Genomic DNA, 15,079 nt, shown 5'->3' on the forward strand with positions numbered 1-15,079 from the left:
GTCCCTCTGGACGGCAGCAGAGCCCTCAGCCCTCATATAAAGTGAGGAGTTAATCATATACCTTTCCAGTTCAATCCAATCCAACCCAGTGTCTGTGTGTCTACTGCAAACTAAGCAATAGACTTTGTAGCCATTATAGCCTGTGGGGATCACACGCATAAACACAGGCACCTAGTCCTGCCTGAAATGCTATAGGGTGCCTAACATAGCTACACAGGCTGAACCTATATGATGTASGGCTTCAAATAGATGTGCACCAAGCAGAACCACCAGAGGCCTAGTTAATCTAAAAAAACTGTACTAAGATACTACCTCAATAATCAAATATCGACAGGCTGATAGATCATATTCAGCTATAACACAGCAATATAATTTGAGGAAATTCTTGATTGATTTGAAGCTAGGATCATGAAGCTAGTTTTAAGTCTTGATTCAACTTTCTTGAATTCAGGATTAGGATTCAAGCTCTGATTCAGACACCAAAATTTAGATCTCTTCACACAGGGAATATCGCTCATTATTTCACACTGAATTGCTCATTTCTTTGTTACCTGCTCTGCCATGTTCTTAGGAAGGGCCTTTACTTATACCACAGGTTACCAAATTGTTTTTKTTAGAAGTCAGTACCATAGCCAAGTTATTTTTCCAGGTTTGTAAGAGGAGAAGTGAAAATAGCAAAAAATGGAAAATGAAAAGCAAATTCATACGATTTTTTGTAGCTACTGCTTTTAAAAATAAAATCAAATGTGTTAGAGTTCAGTTGTACAAGAAGTGTTGACAATAAGTAAAAAGCTATATGTAACTTRTTCTCTGCATTTACTTTTTTCATTTATAAAATGGGAGTAAGTGTTGTTTTGAGACTTCCCCTTCAGCCCAGAGAAAAGAATGTCATCTTTATTATATTGATTCCATGGTGTCTCTTCTTATCTATCTTCAGTATCTCAGAGCATCCATCTCTTCTCTATTAGCTGCTCCATTACTCTGAAGTATCCATTGCTTTAATCCTCTATAAACACTGATCTTAAGTTAAATGTTCATTCACTTCATTAACCTCAATGTCTGTCCTTCCTGTGTGCTGAATTGCACTACCTCTTCATTAAGTTTCTTGTTGAAGTTCTGGTTYTCCTCCTAAGCCAATAAGTAACAAAATATGTCTGTATTACAAACTATTGGGATTACAACAGTGCAATCATACTCAGTCATACTCAACTGCGACATTTTATTGAACTATTATATTTTTTCAAGATTTTGCCCTAAACTTTCTTCATCTTTCACTGAGCTGAGTCCTGAAGGAGGTTCTGCAATTGTGGAGGTTCTAATTTTGCATCTAGATGTCTTAAAATTTAAATATGAGATATTTATATATCTCATATTTATCTCTGTAGAGAGATAGTCTCTCTACAGACTACCTTTATAGGAGAAAGAAACACACAMAAAAAAGATAATCGCTATGGCCCGAGTCATCTATTTTAGGAATGAATCAGTTTCTAGAGATACTTCTTACACCTCTCTGGCTGGAAGTCTGTGTAGTCTAAACTAGTCTATGGAAGACTAGTTTAGAGTTAGAATAGAGGAAACATACCTTTTATGTAACTGTATTTTTTTTACATTTTTTTCTCCAATTGCTCATTTCATTTTCCTACAAGTTACTGATTTGATGGAAGAATCAAAGGGGATTTTTTCTCCCCTTCCTAAAAATGTGGCGTGTCACCTCATGGAGACTGACAGCAGGAATATTGGCAAACACCATCTCATAACTGCAATGTTGTTTGAAGCTCTTCAAAACCTGAGAGTTCAGAAATGAGTATATGGGAATTTCTTTTTCTTTCTTCCTTTCTGAATGGATATCACAAATACATTATTTTTGTATYCTTTTGCATTTTTGTTTAGGTTATTAAGGAAAGAGAAGGTAAAAGAAGTGGACTTTCCTCACTTTACTCAAGTGTGATCATAATCTACACTCGTTCTGATCTCTTTTTGGAAGAATAAAGTAAATTGCTGCTTCCGTTTTTGAGAAGATTGCATCCTAATGTTGCTTATTCATTTTCTAGGCAAAGCTGTTGTACTTTGTATGAACAATTAGCTATTCATTGTTGGAAGTGTTGAAATCAAGTTAGCTATTCACAGTTGCAAGAGGAAATTCCAGTACCACAGTATGACTTAAATTCTGCTATTAATTCTTTATATGTGCAGATACATCCATCCATCCATCCAAATATAYTTTCCTAAAACAACAGATGAAACAGGGTTTCATGGTTTGAGTACTCAAGAGGGATCAGCAATGTAGTCTAAACCAGACTTTCAGTTGCACAAAAAGCTAAAATTTGAGCCAATGTTTTCCCAGATAATATCTGTTTGGGCACTTTAGAAGACCTTGAAAGAAGTAGTGTCAAATACGGCATATTTCAGGTTTGATTTCAAAAATTTCTAGCAAGTTTTCAGAGAAAAAAAGAAAAAAAGTTTAACAATGATYCTCAGAAAGGTTCTGATCCTGAGCAGTGCACAAAATAACGTGTTCCTTRCACACCTTTTAACCTTGTTTGACATGATACACTTCTAATGAGAAAGGTTACAGCATCATAAATACAAGAAAGATGTACCATTAATAGGTAAGATCATTCCAAGACAGTGCATACTCAGTTTAAATTTATTCCCTCAATATTGTGATTAAAAACAAAATAAACAAATAACCAAAAAGCCACAAAGCTCATGAATTTCATTTACTGTGGTTACATACAGTAACTTTTCATTTTTCTAAGCTCTGCTTGGTATCCTAACAGTCATCAGCACACATTGACGTGATACATCATGTCAAAGATCCACTTATGAACTCCATATTATGCACTGACATTAGACATTTGAATAACTCCAAAAAAAGGGCTGATAAGATGTAAGATGTCAAATGAAAGGCTCAGTATTATGCCTTGGCATAACACATCACAACATCTGKGAAGGAAAGAAACCATTAAGATGGATCATGTCAATGCATAGTACGGAGTCATTAACACCAAGATTTTTGACACAATCTATCTTAATAGCTCCACACCAGTGCTGAAATAACACATTATATCATGTTAGAGATCCATATGCTAACAGCTCTGACACAGTGCACGCTGTGTTGCTTTGCATTGCATATGAGAGGAGCATAGCACAGGCAAACTTGGTTCCCTTTTCCCTGTTGCGAAAGGCRGACGGAGACCTCCTGCTCCACCCTGCTCTATCTTCTTGCTTCCCTGACTCACACACTGCTGCCTGAGGAAGGCTCTGGGTAGAGCTCTCCAAGAGTAATTCACTCTCCTAAGAAGAATCCTAATTAGAGCTAGCACAATAGTTAAGCAGCTGGTGTTCCCTGACTGCTGCTTTGTCAACTGCTGGTAATTGCTTCATTGTTCCCTGTGCTCCCTTCCATCTGATTACTTCTTCCACCTGTTGTCTTTCATTCCACGCTTTGCATGCAAGCTCTTTAGGACAAGCTATATTTATGTGAGGCATACTATGGGCTTACAGGCAATCTTGAGATACAAGTCCCTTTACAAATGGTGAGATAATGATAATAATACTACAAGATGAAGCGTGGTTAAACAGACTGTTTCATCTCAAATAGCTATATGAAATGGCTGATGCCACTCTGCAGTCCAAAAGCAAATGCAGAACTTCAAGGAAGTCCCCTCTGCCCTTGGCTATGACCCTGAGAGGCAGTAAAGTGGGAGGCTGATTTTGACTGTTGGGTGAAAGAGATTTAGACCAGTAAGCAGTGAAACAACCTCTGCCTGATTTTTTTCTGTGCTCTGCAAAGTAAGGCTTTTGATATGCTTGGAGAAATATGTCAATGAAACCTGGTTCCRTCCCCTGTATATACTTCCTTCTGGAATAACGACATACTGAATTTGCACTTGTCAGAAAGGCAGATAATGCAAAAGATGTTTTTCAAAAAAAGATATGCARCTATTATGTCCACACCTCCATATACCGCCTCTGCAACCAGCTGGCATAAATAGCTCGTCTCTAAGTGCCAGCATGTGAGCTAAAACAGACACTTTTAAGATCAAGAGAAATAATGAGAGTTTTTCTTTTTCTGTTGCAATAAAGAAAGAGTTGTTGCTTTGTCTGTTATGGAGCAATGCTATAAAATTTAACAAAATAGGACCTTTGTGAAGTGCTTTGTTTATCTCTGTTATGATGCTGGATGTTTAGTAGATGTTTAGCAGTTCATCTCTATAATTCAACTGAACATAATGGAGAAGATGCTGGGTAGATTTTCAAAGCTTTTTTTTTTTTGTAGAATCCTGCTTTATTTTGTCATGTTAAATCTGCAGAATATTTCTCTAAAAAGTAATATTTAAAATTAAAATATTTATAATAATTTATAATTAAAATTAAAATATTTGTAATTGAAAAGAAAACTCCATTAATAAGATTAATTATTGTTTTCAAAAGAAGGAGGAACAAAGCAATGCTAACTGAACRAAAAGACCTTCACACTTTTCCCCTTGTGCCTAGAAATTGCTGTAGTCCCATGATGATTCTAAATATAACTATTTATTAGTAGCAGYTGTATATACAAGAAGAAAGGAAAAATTATGGTATTTTGTTAATATTTTGCTTGAAGCACAGATACTGAAAAGTRAAGAATGACATAGGGAGTTTTCAAATGTTGGTGGCATCCTGAAAGCTATGCCATGGAGGAGTTATTTTGCGGGAGTAAACGCCCAAACGCAGATTTTCAAAAGACATCTTAAAAACATTTAAAAATATCATCTGACACACCCTTTATGGCCTATGACCAACAACAGATATCTAAAATCAGACTAACTCAGAAATTATCACCTAAGCATTGCACATCAGTGGTAAGTGGAATGAATCTTTTGCATAATTTTCTGTTGATTCAAAGAAAATTGAATGCTGAGACAAAGTGATAAGATAGGTTTCCTCCTGARGTCACCTGACCTAAAAGGTCAGTAGAGATCTGTGAACTTGGCCTGTAACAAATGAAAAGCTTGAATGATTCTGAAGTGACTTGAACTTAATAACAGAATGATTTTGTTTGAGTTTTGGGAATGAAGTGCTTTACTTATCACAAAGTGACTCCAGTCAGTCACTGTAAACAGCCAGTTTCTAAGGAAATATCTCAAGGTTTTCTGCTTTAATTATTTGTCCTGCTAYAGCTAAGAGGCCAAACTGTATATCGGAGGCCAAAAGATTCTGCTTCAAATTTAGAAATACTTGCTCTGAAAAAAAAAGACAAAATTAAATTCTGAAACTATTTATACACCTTTACTGCAGTTCACACAGTTGTGCTACTGGCTATTTGTGGAGAGCATCCTTCTCACTCATTTTTGCCCTAGAATATTCCAAAGATCTATTTTTCATTCCCTGTGAAGGGAAAATGGAGTAAAGCATGACAAATTCTTGTTGGACAGCTAGTTCTCTTTAACAGCCCATTTAGCCCATCTGTTGTACAGCTCCAGTGCTGCCAGTGGTGGTATTCGAAGAGTTAAGGTGTGTCTATAGGTAAACCCCTTTATGCTTAGTAATTATCCCTTCTCAGCTCATGCTATGCTCTCCCACCTGTGGGGAAAAAAAATCTTACTGAAAAAGAAATATTTCTTTGGCCTGTTAATAAACTCTTTGTAGCTCTTCTTCTTTTAAACTTGCAGTAGTCAATATAACAACATGGGTTAAAAGATTAAGTTAGTACTGAGGTGGTCATGTCTTGATTTAAGTCATATTTAGTTTGATCATTTTAACTGCAGGAGCTGTCCATCAAAGAGCAGATTTCAATCGTATCCCACTGCTACCTTACTGTGTTTGAATGTTACCAGGTATTTTATTGGTGACTATATAGGGCTGTGTTAATCTCAGGCAGTATGTAAATTAGATCTTATGAAGATGCTGAATTCTATTAAAAAAAAAAAAAAGAAAACAGAAATTAGCATTTATGGCTATCTCAGCAAAGTAAGCCAGACTGATGAACTTAGGAGTGCCTCTGAATACCAAACCTTGATAGGGCTATCAGAAGTTCCCCAGCTTCTAGATCAAAACCCAAGCACATACTAATCATCTCCATGACTACATCTGATTCAGTTCCGTGAATCAGAAAGCCAGTTGCCAGACTGGGCAGGAGCCAGACTTTTTTTGAGCAAAGCCCTCARAACTTGGAGGAGCAGGAGATTTGGAGTTTTGCAGGGGAAGGGGCACTACAATATTTGTTATATGTTAATTAGGATATAGAACCAGGGTGGCACTATGAATCATAGATCCAAGGAGCAAGTCTGAGTGCCTCATCCTTGTTTGTTCACAAATCTTTCTTGTTTGCTCTCTCCATTTTCTGCTTTAGACCCACCTCAAAGCCAAATCTGCTTGAAAGTGCTCCTTAAGATCCTAARCAGAAGAAATGGAAATAATTCCTTACCACTTGACCGTGGAGCCCAGGATGTGACCCCGACTGCTATACATTTCTTCTTTTTGACRGCTAACACCTAGCAGAAGAGATCGGATAAGAGAATCTCAACTGCTTTCTATTCCATCAACTCCTCGCGGTTTTTCACTATGGTCAAATTTTACTGTGGATTTGTATAATTTTATATCAACTTGCCACATTTTCTTTATGTTTTCATGGGGAAAAATTAATACCAAACAAACTTAATTTCTCGTCTGCCAAATAAAACCTTAAATACAAGCCTACATTTTTAGGCTACAATGAAAGCATATTGCAGCTATAGAAATTCAGCAATAAAAGTTCAAACCACAGAGGTGCAAGTGAAAAATTGAACTTTTAAAATGGATTAAGATAACAAAATATTGACATCCCGGTGACATGGCATAGATCAATGTGCACTGACTCCATTTGTGGCAGCCACCACACAAAACTCTGAAAGAAGTGCAAAGTTACAAATGGAAATTCTGATTTATGAATCGATAAGGACTGACAGAAATATCTTTCAGGGAATAGGGGTCAGAAACTAGTTTTCTACACAAATATTAATTCAYGGAGCTCAGTGGAGTTATATTTGCAGTGAAATTACAAGACTAGGATGTGTCTGTATCAAAAAAAAGAGAGAGATTTGAGTATTTCTCCACTGATTTTTCAGTTAATTCCTTCCTTCATATTGTCTTAAAGGCACTGATCACAATAAGACTACAAATGTGGAAGAAATAGGTCGATGTCCTGAACTWTGGTTCTTGCATCTTTGTTTTTAGATATTTACCTCCAGAGAGTTTACAGTTAGATGTACCAAGCACTTGTGGTTCCTAGACCTTCATTTGGATTCAGGAATGTTCAGAGCTGATGAGYGTGTGGAGTGTGTGGAGTGTGATGTGTTTTTGTGGACTTTCACAGCTGAAAACTAAAGAGCATGATACTCATGGAAGATTAAGTCTAATTTTTCAGAAGTTTTAACTTAAAGGCATCTGTATTTCCCTACTAGATCCCTTTGCTCTTAAGGGATCAAGGGATCCCTTTGCTCTTAMGGATTAAGATCCCTAAATGCCTAAGGACATTTGGGACATAAAAACCTAAATGAATTGCTGAATTTTTAGCTATATAGTGCTCTGTTTGAAAGGAAGCAAGCTTTCTTCAAAATAATTCCTCTAGCTGCTGTATTAATTGCTCTTCAAAGACCTTAAGCTTCTAATTATTAAGAAGTTTCTAAAATTATGACCCATCTACAAGTGCATTTTCTTTCTTCTTTTTGTTGTAACTTATACAAGAATTTATTAGTTTAAAAATGTTGWTAAAGATTAAGAATTGACAACCTGGAAAAGCAGCTTTTAAATGYCCAAATTAGCAGAGCATGGGAAGAAAATAATGCATCTTCACATCTTAAGAGATAGAGGAGACATTTGAGACATTAATACTGAAAATCTCTGGGGAAAGCCACCTTCCCTGACTTCAGAAAACCTAGTAAGGGGTCAGAGTTGAGAGCAACCACCTGAAGACTGGATGTCACCTAAGATGTGAACTGCCATTTGAAGGAACTTATGTTTTTTCAGTGGCTATCAGGGAGTCTTGGCAGATCAAACCCTTTACTTCACTAGATGTCATTTGAAGAAAAGAAGGTCTGTGGATCTATCCTGGCAAGTGATAATGGAGCATAAACTGATTGTGATTTGAAGATTGTGATCTTACCTCCCTAAGATCTTGAAGCTTCAGTGTCAAACCTGGGCAAGAGGCTCTGCTTAGTTTTGGGTGGAGGAGCTGCCTTCCTGTGGCATTGCAAAGGCGAAAGTGGAAGGGCAGTGGGGAAAGCAGACCTCCTGCCACTGTTGATCAGAGTCATAGAGAGGTATAAAATAACCACAGTATGACTTCTTGACACACAAGTGAACTATTCCCAGCAAATACTTTATGATCTCATGTATTATCTCCTTTAATAATCAATAAGCCCACATGTGAAGATTGCTTGTTATTTAATATTGTTTGACTATGCAAACATATTTTATCATGTGGTTTGGACAAGTAACCCTATCTTAACTRTGCCTCCAACTCTGTTTGCCTTTCGTGAATGTGTGTGTTTTGGACATCAAATTCTCATGGTGTTGTTTTTACTTTTTTATGAGATGCTGAAAACTTTTTTCAAGAGGTGAAAGAGAATTGCTGATAGTCCTGTGCACACTGCTACTAAAGCCCATGTGAACATGCTCACAGGAAAAATTTATTCGATTTTCATTTTCTTTCACCTTCTCAATAAAGCATAAAGCTGTTTACATGTATCTTCATGGGAAGTGCAATGAAAAGGTTGTGAATGCCATTAGAGCAAATTTGTGTATTTAATCTGAATGTGTCCTTTTTCTCACATTTGTCTGAGTTGTCTTTATGCTTTTGTGCAGTGATGCTTGCTTATGTAATTATAGTATTTCTTCCTACAAGAGCCTTAGAAGTGTTAGATCTGCAAGAGCAGCTGCCTCCTCTGCTCTCAGGTTCATCCAAGTACAATAATTCTATACAAAATCAGTTATATTTATTTTTATATTTATGGGTGCTAACATATAAAAAGCTAGAAGAATTACTGCTGCAGTTGCTGTTGTTAGTAGCAGATTCTTTCTGAGCTCTCAATCTTTTCTTAATGAATAGACTTGAAATACGCTCCACTGTGTCATAATATGCAGCCAGCATGCAGATGATACATTTTTATATCCAGGGAGTGAGTCCCCAATTTTCTTTTTAAGAGCACTGTTATTTGAACCAAGGAGAATCACCAGCTTTTATCTGCATCTCTTGACTGCCGTTTAAGAGGATTAGTGGCACTGGCTAGCTTCGCAGGCAGAGCTAAGAGGAGCAGGATCAATTGCAACTCATAGCCAGAAATCAATGAAATGTGTTTCAGTAAATCTGGCTGATCCGCAGGTCACCACAGAGTGCATTATGCCGGCCTTATTCTGTTACAAGGCTAGACCTAGAAGTACTCATAACTGAGAATCTTTTGGCTCTTTTGAAACAGTCTTTACACTCCTGCTGCCTTTCTGTGGCAAAGAAACTTCAGGAACAGGGCAAAGACAGTAGAGAAGCAGGCAGTAGTAGAAACATCCTATGAGTCCTCCAGAGGTTGCACAAGCAGCTGCCTCCTCAAATTTGTGCCCCCACAAATGCAGCAGCAGCAGCGACRCAGCCCAAGGGTGCAGGCAGCAATTCCCAAAAATGTAGCGGACAAAGGCGAGGAAAATCCAAGGAGAAGATAAAATGGAAATGAGGAGTCATAAAATGATCTGATGTAATACGCTTCTGATATGATATTGATAAAATCTGTACTGGAAAGCATCCAAAGTTCCTGGGTGATAGCATTAGCTATAAATGGCAGAAAAAGGGTATTGTGAGAGATAAACCTGTTCAAAGCTATGTGATCTTTTAAGAGGAAAAGCTACTTCTGTGGGATTTTCACACTTATCTCCAGCCAGAACTGTGTTAATTTTCYGAGTATTGAAGAAAAGCGAGTGAGAGCAGAGCCCCACATTATCCCCAACTCAGATTTGGGTTGAGCATCCACAATTTCCACTGCAGTCAGTGAGAACAGACAAGACAGAAGAAATGTGGCTGACTTACAGACAGTTCTACTTAGTAATGTTATATATATAAACWTATATATATATATATAGAGAGAGAGAGRGGGAGGAAAATGTTTGTAAATAGGTTGAATTTTTTTTGAGTATTTGTTGAAACTTTCTATAGATATTGCCATCACTGYTTAAAAAAAAGACATTTTTCTAATAAATGTAAATATTGAAGAAATAACACTTCCCTTATTTAAACAAAAAAGTTTAAAAATCTTATTAAATATTGTGTTATCTAACACACAGAGATGCATAAAAATAGTCATTAGCTTTGGAATCAGAGTAGAATGTGGAGTTTATTAAATGAAGAAATATAACAACATTACTTTTATGTACTGTGCATTCATCTCCATGGTTCAGGAATTGCATGCATATTGTAATAAGAAGCTCTCAATATGGAATCAGGGACTGCCAGCATGGGTGCAATAAACTTTTCAGAATGGTTCATAAGATTATACTAATTAGGGATAATCTAATTTGAACAATTTTTATCCTCTCAAAAAGTAATATGATGTCACTCTATGGGAAGAGTCACTAGCCAGGCTTCGGGGACATACTAAAAAAACCACACATGTTATCTGTAATATTAAAAATTGTGGTTGATCCACGAGACAGTCTTAGATCTACCCTTCTCCTCTCAAAAGATCCACCATATAGATTGTTAAGCCCCCATAATTATCTCCCCTACTTGTGACAAGCATGGGCTAATCAGTCTCTGAGGGAGTTTTCCTGCAGATCATTGAGAACTGTGTGTATGCTTCACATTGCTTATCAAGCTATTTTGTACGCAGTATCACATAAGAGCTGACAAAAGTTCATTATACTCAACTGGACTAGAATGACTCCAAATTAAGGAAAAAGAAATTTGCTTTTTTTTGCTATTTTTTTCCTCTTTTTTTTTTTTTTAAGTACAAAAACAAGAAGTATATCTAGCTTGCATTTGCAACAAAGATTTCAGCTAAGAAAAAAGGAAAAAAGGCAGGCTAGGTTCTAGCTGACTTTAATCCCATATTAAAAGATTAGAAAAAACATCTGAAGAAATCAGAGATAGTCTAATTGAGGTTCTCGCCTTTAATCCTGTGCGTAGACTCCCCCTTGGATACCAAGATCTGTCAGTGCATAGTCTTGGGAATTCTCCAAGGAAAAACAAACCACAAGAAATGGACATACAACATGTTCTCTCACACTTAGAGAGAGAGAGAAAGAATGAAAGAAAGACAGAGAGAGAAAGCCAGACAGATGCAGAGATAGTAATATCAAAACATATTCTTTCCTAGAAAAAGAAAAAAATGAGACACAATATTGTATGAAAACAAAGAAACAGATTAAAAAATGTATATTTTCAAAGTTGTTGAATGATACCCACAAATGTAATCTGAGAGCCGATCCACTGACCTGATTCTGTTTGCTTCACTTAGACCAAACTGTAATTTATACAAGCATATTTTTTTCCCAGTAAATGATTTTCCATCAGGATGCCTGCAATAAAAGTGTATTAAAAAGGATCTTGGAATAAATCCCTTAGAATGGTAGTTAAATTATAGAGTGACCAATAGACAGAGGAAAACTATGTGGTAGAAATATCTTTTGTTTATCTGACAATAAAATGCAAAAGGATATGCAATAAGAATGATCTGCGGAAACTCACTACAACTAATTTGCAGAACTTGCTACAACTAAGATGGTCACTTTTCTGATTCATTCATTAGTAAATTACTAAAAAGAAAAGACAGTCCATAATGAATAAAACTAAGAAAATCAGACTGRAATTGTGTCTTATCATAAAAGCAACACCAATTTAAGGAGAATGACTGATTTAAACACTTGCATGTCATGTTCATATTTAAGTCTCCATTTTAAAAAATATCCTTCCTTTCAAAATACATGCTTTTTTTTTTCTTATCTGATGATCCATTTTCTTAGCAGCAGGCTTGAACATATCTTTCTACACGCCTATTTAGTATGTGCAGTGGACACATGCAAATTAACTGTGTAGATAAAAAGTTATTCAGTATTTTGATAAAGGCAAAACTAAGAAATTCTAGGTAACAGATCAGTTATAATGTCATTATATAGACTTGCCTGAAGAAGAAGGAACGAGATTTTAAAATTGTGACTTCATGATGCAGATTTGTATAAAAGCCAAGAGAAGTATAGTAAAAGATGTAAGCATAAGAAAAAAGGCTCATCAAAAGGTATTTCTGTATAAAAAATTAAGGTAACATTAAAAGAAGATACAATATACCTAAAAGAGATTCAAAACTGTTGTTCTTATTGCCTGGAAAATTATTGTGATTCATGTCCTGAATTATGTAAAGATATATAGAAAATGGAAATACAAACAGTTTAAACATAAGTGTGCTTGCATCTCATTCAACATATTCTATATTAATATAGGACTGGGCTAAATCACTGCCTGTTCAGAAAGTGTTTTTTTCCCCCATACATAAACTCAAGATATGTGAAAGTCATTCTGAAAATTTTAACACACAATTTAATATTTTATTATAACGTTTAAGAAAAAGATTCACTTGTTTCCATAATCTTATGAGGCACTACAAAATGTGTTAGGAAAGACTGTACTAAGCAGCAGATTCCTACAGCTTGGCATTATTGTTCCTAGTATTTCAAAATTTATGATAATAGTGGGGGAAAAAAAAAAGACTTTAAAAGGGCCTGATCCAATGTGGCTGGCACTGGAGACTTTCCTATATTAAAGGGGAGCTTTGTCTGGCAAGAGGGATAGGAAGTGACACTGAAGAATAGGAGACTGGTAGAGTCCAAACCCTAGGTCCCTAGGAACCTCATGGAGCGGCTGAGCATCTTAGATTGACACTGAATTAAACAAGAATGGAAGGTACTGACCATACGTTGAGCTCAACAGTAGCTGAGCTTCTCAACACTTTGACTGATCAAGACCCCAATTTTTATTTTGTCTTTCATAACAAACAATGCCCCAAGGCAAGAACATACAGCAGGAGCTTTGCATAAACTTAATTGTTCACTATACATAAAAATGACTGCTTAATTTTAATGAGCCCCAGACACACATAGACTCAGTCTTATTATTCTCTGGTGTGGACATCTTGGTGATTATCAACAGTATGCAAGCAATTTTTTTTTATCTCTGGATGATGGTGAGTTTGATGGGGAATTGAGATCACACAAGACTGTATGAATACAGCAAGGGGAGTGGGAAATATTGTGGCTTGCTGACTGAAGCATATAATGCATTGTGTAATATATCTCTTCTTTCCAAGTTGTATGAAAGGAAGCCAGGCCTTCCATGATTCCATTACTTCCTTTTCCTTTTCCTTTTCCTTTTCCTTTTCCTTTTCCTTTTCCTTTTCCTTTTCCTTTTCCTTTTCCTTTTCCTTTTCCTTTTCCTTTTCCTCTTTGATACAAATCAACAAAAATAAACACCATTAAACATTTTATTTGAAACAGTATGGAATTTCAATTGTTGGCATTAACATAGAAGAGTTGTATAATGGGTTAGCATGAAATACTATGCTAAAGTCATGGACATATTTAACCATACATAGCCAGGAGTATAACATGCAGGAATACTCTTGCAACAGCATTAGCAAATTGTATGAAAAGTATCTGATAGGTATCCAAAGACAACCATTCCTAATAAGCCCATATTACCTTTGGAAATAAATGACAGCCTATTAGAACTGCTTGCTTCAATATGGTCTGTTATGTCAAAACCTCCCTCCAATGATGCTTAAGACAAGTAAATCCAAATTAATACAAGCTAACTGGGAGGAAAACCCTCTGTGCACAATTTAATACTAGTAAATGACAAAATAATTAAATAACACGTGCAACAGACTCCAAAGGCAGATGTTTATGATAATGTAACAGATGATAATATTGAGCATTATGTAAAGAGAAAAAAAGAGTAGCTTCTAACATGACTGTATTTATTGCTTCTATTGAAATGTCATCTATCAAGGCACATAATTTAATCTATATGTAGTAGAAGTATGACCCCCAGGAATGTAGTTAGCACGGTCACTATTCTCTGCTGTGGTTAGGAAAAGAGATCTTCTATTTGGTTAAGATGAATAGCCCAGTTTTACCTTTGTGTAAGGATAGTTTCACTGGGTAGAAGGTATTAACCTTTTCTTATTGGGGGACCATGACTATAGAGCTGCCTTTGCCTTTTCATCTCATCATACATTTGTTTAATTTGAACATTTCTTTTGAAGGTAGGAATTCTAGATTTAAGCATCATATCAACTAGATATCTAACCAAAAGATTTCAAAAACTTACTTATTTCTACAGCATGTGCATTTTTCTTGGCAACTACCATCGAGAATTATGCAGGCAAAAAGAAGAAACATTGATCTGAATGTATATGTGTATTTTCCCTAAGCTAGTGGGGTTTTTTCCATTTTTTTGACATAGATTGCATTTTGTTACATGGCTGTGAACCAAAAGCATTTAATATATAGTGAAGAATTTTGTAAAGAAATGGTATAGTTGATACCGCATTAGCCTATATTTACATTAACAAATTCTTTATTTGCATAGATATATTTGTACACAGGTATGTGTCCTTGTAGKTGTATGTTTTATATTCCCTTTTGAAATCTTGTCTCAATTCATATCTTGTTCCCCAAAAGTTTTACACAATTGATAAATTCAATTTACTGATGTCTAAAACAGTCTTCTTGAAGGGATGTGYTCTCTCCTTTCATGTGAACATCTGTTGCTAGAGAATATTAACTGATTAATCTAGTTCACAGCCTTTGACATCTTCCTTTCCCTCTTAAATTAATGCTGAATATTATTGAGACTCATAAGCCTTTTCCAGGTATGCATCCTGCTATGTTTTAAATCATTCATGCATCTTAGAGGAGGAAAYTCGACTCTGCCCACTCATCTTCTCTCCATCAAAACTAACCTAAATTATCACTAGTTGATATAATTTAGTTTCTGTGAATGGAATCCAGCCCTTTCTCAATGCTATTGAGGCCTGTATGGTTCCACAGATTAGATTTAAGTTTAAGAAAAGAAAGG

Source organism: Nothoprocta perdicaria, unplaced genomic scaffold, assembly GCF_003342845.1.
Source record: "Nothoprocta perdicaria isolate Ctin4 unplaced genomic scaffold, notPer1 scaffold_37, whole genome shotgun sequence".
Classification (NCBI taxonomy): Eukaryota; Metazoa; Chordata; class Aves; order Tinamiformes; family Tinamidae; genus Nothoprocta; species Nothoprocta perdicaria.